A 6312-nucleotide genomic window follows, 5' to 3' on the forward strand; every position below is an offset into this window, starting at 1 on the left:
AATGAAATCCTGTCATTTGTTACAATATGGAAATAATTTTGATTGTTAAGTGAGACAGGCATAGAGGAGCAAATTCATGCAAGGAGTGTGGAGATGCTGATTTCACAGAGGGTGGAAATGGAGTGGGGGTGGTCAAAGCTGGAGAGAGTAAGGAGACATATCAGATCAATGAGCACTAAGCTTGGTAATAAGACATTCTGATATACTTTCACACAGTAGGAAGACTATAGATGGTAGTATTATCTTGTACATTTCTAAAAGCTAGAAGAAAGGACTTTGGCTGTTTTTAACCAAATGAAATGATGTGTCTGAGGAAATAGGGATTTGAACTGATTTAAGCATTGCATGGTGTGTACACATATGGAAATATCACATCATATTCCACAGATATGCCTTATGTTTCTATTATTCATTTTAAATAATGAAATTGATTTAAAAAGATAAACATGAAAAAGTCTGTGCATAAAATATTTACTTATTAATACCTTAACAAAGTCAGACCCAGTGGCACATGCCTGTAATCCCAGCAGCTGAGGAGGCTGAGGCAGGAGGATCTTGAATTCAAAGCAAGCTTTAACAATTTAGTGAGGTCCTAAAACAACTCAGTGAAACCATGTCTCTAAATAAATATAAAAAATGGCTGGGGATGTAGCTCACTGGTTAAACATCACGGGGTTCAATCCCTGGTATCAAAAAAAAATGTACCTTAACAAAATCAGTCTATAATAGTAACTATTAGTATAATAGAGTGTAGTGTAGTTTACTAACTAATAGATTTCAAGAATTTCTCCCTCAGGCTTATTCTTACCTTAGATTTTATTTGAAAGTTATTATTCTGTCTTTATAGTTTGTTCTGGCTATATAAAATATTAGTATGAAATATACACACACACACACACACACACACACACAAACACACACACACTTTTTTAAATTTATTGTTTGCCTCTCCTATTGAAAGTTCTGTGATGGAAGAAAACTTGTCTTCTATATTTTTGTATTTGTGATACCAGAACTGAATAAAATATAGTGATCACTTGAAAATGTTTAGTTAGTGAATGAATAATGAACATTGTTCAATTATTTATTAATTTGGAAACCAATTTATGAGATTTAATTTTTTAAATTTATCCATTAAGATGACTATATTAAATATTAATTTTAATGCTTTATTAAATAGTGTTTTAATTGACCAATCAATAAAAATATGTATATTATACATAAGAACAATTAATAAAGTTAATTAATATTTTTTAAGTATAACTAAGAAAATCATTAAAATTAAGTTGAAAAAAATCTTTTAAAGACTCTATTTTTGTTCACCCTTGTTTTTACTATTTCAAAAAAGAAAAATGTGACATTTCTACTTCATACATTAAATTTAGCCTCCCCAATCAAGACAATACCATCTTCCCCCTAGTTCAGTTAATGTCAATTGATACAGCTAAGAAGCTTAGAATATTTTTTATCATAAAAAATATAAGACACAGAGACTAACCCACATAACTATAGTTATCTTATATTAGACAAAGGCACCAAAAACATGCATTGGAGAAAAGATAGCCTCTTCAAAAATGATGCTGGGAAAAGTGAAAATCCACATGTAACAAAATGAAATTAAAACTCTCTTACCATGCACAAAACTCAATCCAAAGTGGATCAAGGAACTAGGAATTAAACCAGAGACCTTGCACCTAATGGAAGAAAAAGTAGGCCTAAATCTCCATCATGTCAGATTAGGCCCCAACTTCATTAATAAGACTCCTATAGCACTAAAATTAAAATCAAGATACTCAATAAATGGTATGGATTCCAACTAAAAACCTTCTTCTCATCAAAAGAAACCATCAGTGAGGTGAATTGAAAGCCTACAGAATGGGAGCAAATCTTTATCCCAAGCACAAGCACACCAGAAAGAGCACTAATCTCTGGTATATATAAAGCACTCAAAAAGCTAAACACCAAAAACACAAATAATCCAGTCAATAAATGTGCCAAGGACATGAATAGACACTTCTCAGAAGATGATATAAAATCAATCAACAAATATATGAAAACATGTTCATCATCTCTAGTAATTAGACAAATGCAAATCAAAACTACTGTAAGATATCATCTCACTCCAGTCAGAATGGCAGCTAATATGAAAACAAACAACAATAAGTGTTGGAGAGAATGTGGGGAAAACCGTACACTCATACATTGCTGGTGGGACTGCAAATTGGTGTAGCCAATCTGGAAAGCAGTATGGAGATTCCTTGGAAAACTGGGAATGGAACCACCATTTGACTCAGCTATTCCTCTCCTCTGTCTATACCCAAAAGGACTTAAAAACAGAATACTATAGGGACACAGCCACATCAATGTTTATAGCACCATAATTCACAATAGCTAAACTGTGGAACCAAACTAGATGCCCTTTAGTAGATGAATGGATTAAAAAATGTGGCATATATACACAATGAAATATTACTCAGCAATAAAACAGAATAAAAGTGTGGCATTTGCAGATAAATGGATAGCGTTGGAGAAGATAATGCTAAGTGAAGTTAGCCAATTCCCAAACACCAAATGCTGAATGCTTTCTCTGATATAAGGTGACTAACTTATAGTCAGGTAGGGAGGGGGAGCATGAGATAAAAAGATGAACTCTAAATAGGACAGAGGGGTGGGAGGGAATGGGAGGGAGCAGGAGGTTAGCAAGGATGGTGGAATGTGATGGAAATAATTATTCAAAGTACATGTATGAAGTCATGAATTGGTGTAAACATACTTTATATACAACCATAGATATGAAAAATTGTGCTCTATATGTGTAATAAGAAATGTAATGCATTCTGCTGTCATTTATTTTTTTAAAAAAATCAATAAAAAGTTAAAAAAAAAAACTAAGATAGCATTTCACTCCAGTCAGAATGGTAGGTATTAAGAATACAAACAACAATAAATGTTGGCAAGGATGTGGGGAAAACAGAACACTCATACACTCCTGGTGGGACTGCAAATTGGTGCAGTCATTCTGGAAAGCGGTATGGAGATTCCTTGGAAAACTTGAAATGGAACCACCATTTGACTCAGCTAATACACTCTTTGGTCTGTACTCAAAGTACTTAAAAATAGCATACAACAGGGATCTGTTAGGATCTGTAAACAAGTCAGGATGGCGCCTGGCATTTTGCCAGAGGGAGTGGTTTGTGAAGTAACTCCAGCGAGCCATTAAGTGTGGAGATTCCTTATTGGTTGACTGCTGTATAGTTTAGGTTAATTAAGATAAGCTGTGTGTAAGATATATATACCCGTCCTGTCCTACAATAAATGGCTCCCACTCCTGCTGTATCAATGTACACAAGTTGCTCGTCACCCCCCGGTTATTTTGCTGCAGCCGGACTGCGGCAGGGATCCGGCCATATTAATGTTTATAGCAGCACAATTCACAGCAGCTAAATTGTAGGACCCACCCAGATTCCTTTCAGTAGAGGAATGGATAGGGAAACTTTGGTATACATACACAATGGAACATTACTCAGCATTAAGAGAGAATAAACTCATGGCATTTGCAGCTAAATGGATGGAGTTGGAGAATAAAATGCTAAGTGAAGTAAGCCAATCCACCAAAACCAAAGGCCTAATATTTTCTTTGATATGAGGATGCTGACTCATAATGGCATGAAGGGGGAGCATGAGAGGAATGGAGGACCTTTAGATAGAGCAAAGGAGAGGGAGTGGAATGGAGGGGAAAATGGGGTAGCAATGATAGTAGAATGAGTTAGACATCATTACCCTAAGTACATGTTTGAAGACACGAATGGTATGAAAATACTTTGTGTACAATCAGTGACTTGAAAAGTTGTGCTCTATATGTATAATATGAAATTAATCGAATCATGCCACTATTTTAACAAAGTAGAATAAATAAATAATTAATTTTTAAAAAACAAAAAGAATATTTAAGTGACAAATGTAAGTTATGTATATTCAAGATATATAGTATAATGGTATAATGTATGCATACTTTTATAATGATTACCACACCATTACTATTTGTAAGAATGAGGCAGGATACTTAAAATCTGTTCACTTAAAGTTGAAGTAAAAAATTATAGTAACTCTGAATACCATATATATGCTAGTTCACCTGAATTTGTACATGTTACCACTGAAACTGTGTACCCTTCAAACAAAATCCCCATATCTCTCAACTCCCAGACCACAGAGCCACTGTTCTGATTTCTGCTTCTTTGGGTTAACCTTTTGGATTCCACATGCGAGTAGGAGAATTCAGTGTTGTCTTGCTGTGTCTGGTTTATTTCAATTGACATGATTTTCTGTAGATTCATCAATGTGGAATAACTCTTGCTCATAAATTTCTCTCAATTCTATAATCATACCATCAGCAAACTTTTTAAGCCCACCTTCAGAATCTGAAATCTGACTTCACAAGACTAATTCCTATTCAAATCTGGGAAGGTCTGAAGTCATCATCATACTATCTTTCCTTTATCATTGAGATAGTTTCAAAAATCTTAACTGCTTCCAGGTTTGCTCTCTTCTCAATAAAACCCATTTTCAATGAGTAAGTAGTTTTTTGCCCGAAAGTAAAAGATAAAAGTCCTATCAGGAATCTCTGATCTGCCTGGCAGACACTTTTTAGCTCTTTGTGCAATTTCCTTTCATCTCTCCCTTCCTCTGGCCACACTTGTCATCCTTGGTTGTTGTAAACATTCCATGCTTTTTCCTACTTCATAGTACTTATAATTTTGTCTGGCTAGTTTGCTCCTGGACTCTTTTTGGTGTCCTAAATTACTACCTGATTAACATGTCTCCTTTAGCGATTCAGTACAATTTCTTATAGTAAACCTAAATCCATGTCTTTCCCAGGTCCCTTCTATTCATAAAATTTATCACCATGCATCATTCAAGATGAGTTGATTGATTAATTACTCCCTTGATGGGTATTTTTTTCTTCTGGCTATGTTCAGATTTCCTTCCATTTTAAGCTATATAAAAATTGACATTTTTATTGGCTTTATTCACTGACTCATTGCTAATACCTGGAAAGGTGCCTTGCCTATAGTTAAGTATTTGTTGAAAGAATAAACAATGAATTATTTGATTATTTCTAAAACCCAAAAACTGTTTATAGTCTACTTTTGGTAAGATGGTATATTCTGAATTGTGTGTGTGTGTGTGTGTGTGTGTGTGTGTGTGTGTGTATAGTGTGTGTGTATACATTTATGCATATATATGATTTATTGTATCTGCAAATTACACACACACACACACACACACGGAAACATGTTCTTTCAGTTTTCTGATGTCATTTCATTCTAGGATTATTTTCAAAAATAGTTCCTAAATTAATCTAAATTTTATTTTGTGGTCGTTCATCCACTGCCATGTAATCATTCATATTTATGATCAGAACTTTGTGGGCAAAATACACGCCTCTTAGTATCATTTTTCCTAAACATGTTTTCAGAGTACTCAAAAATAAGTTTTTTGTAACATGAAGAGTTTTAAAATAGATGACTCATTTAACTCAGAACTTGTTTGGAAAATGGCCAGTGTGAATAATTCTTCAATTTAAAAATGTTCCTATTCTTGTATTCTATCAACACTGAATCATTCACTCAAAGATATTTGCAGAAGAGTTATGAATATTTTACATATAAATAAAACAGATACTTTGTTTTCAAAAACATACAGTTATATTTCTAATTGCATTTTCAACTTGCTCAGAAGAAAGAAGATTCAATGGAGGAAAAAACTATTGATATAAAAGGGAGATTGTCTTCATACGTAAAGCAAAACCTAAAACTCTCAGATTATCCTAAATCCACAGACCAGTTAGCTTGCTTATACAACAAAGTTCTAATTTTAAAACCAAACATTTAAAAAATAATCAGTTCCCTGCAATTTTTTGTTTGTTTGTTTATTTGTTTTTCATGGTATCAGGGATTGAATCCAGGGATGCTGTACCACTGAGCTAAATGCCAGCCCTTATTATTTCTTTTATTTTAAGGCAAGATCTCTTCAAGTATCTGAGGCTGGCCTCTACCTTACAAACCCCCTGCTTCAACCTCCAAAGTGGCTGCAACTACAGGGATGAGTTACCGCACCCCAATAATTTCTCTCTCTAAATTTTTCAGCCCTTAGTAGTTTTTGACACTTGGGGGTTAGCAATGATGGTGGAATGTGATGGACATCATTATCCAAAGTACATGAATGAAGACACAAATTGGTATGAACATGCTTTGTATACAACCAGAGATATGAAAAAGTGTGCTATATATGTGTAATATGAATTGTAAT

The sequence above is a fragment of the Callospermophilus lateralis genome, chromosome 5 (assembly GCF_048772815.1).
Source record: "Callospermophilus lateralis isolate mCalLat2 chromosome 5, mCalLat2.hap1, whole genome shotgun sequence".
Taxonomy (NCBI): Eukaryota; Metazoa; Chordata; class Mammalia; order Rodentia; family Sciuridae; genus Callospermophilus; species Callospermophilus lateralis.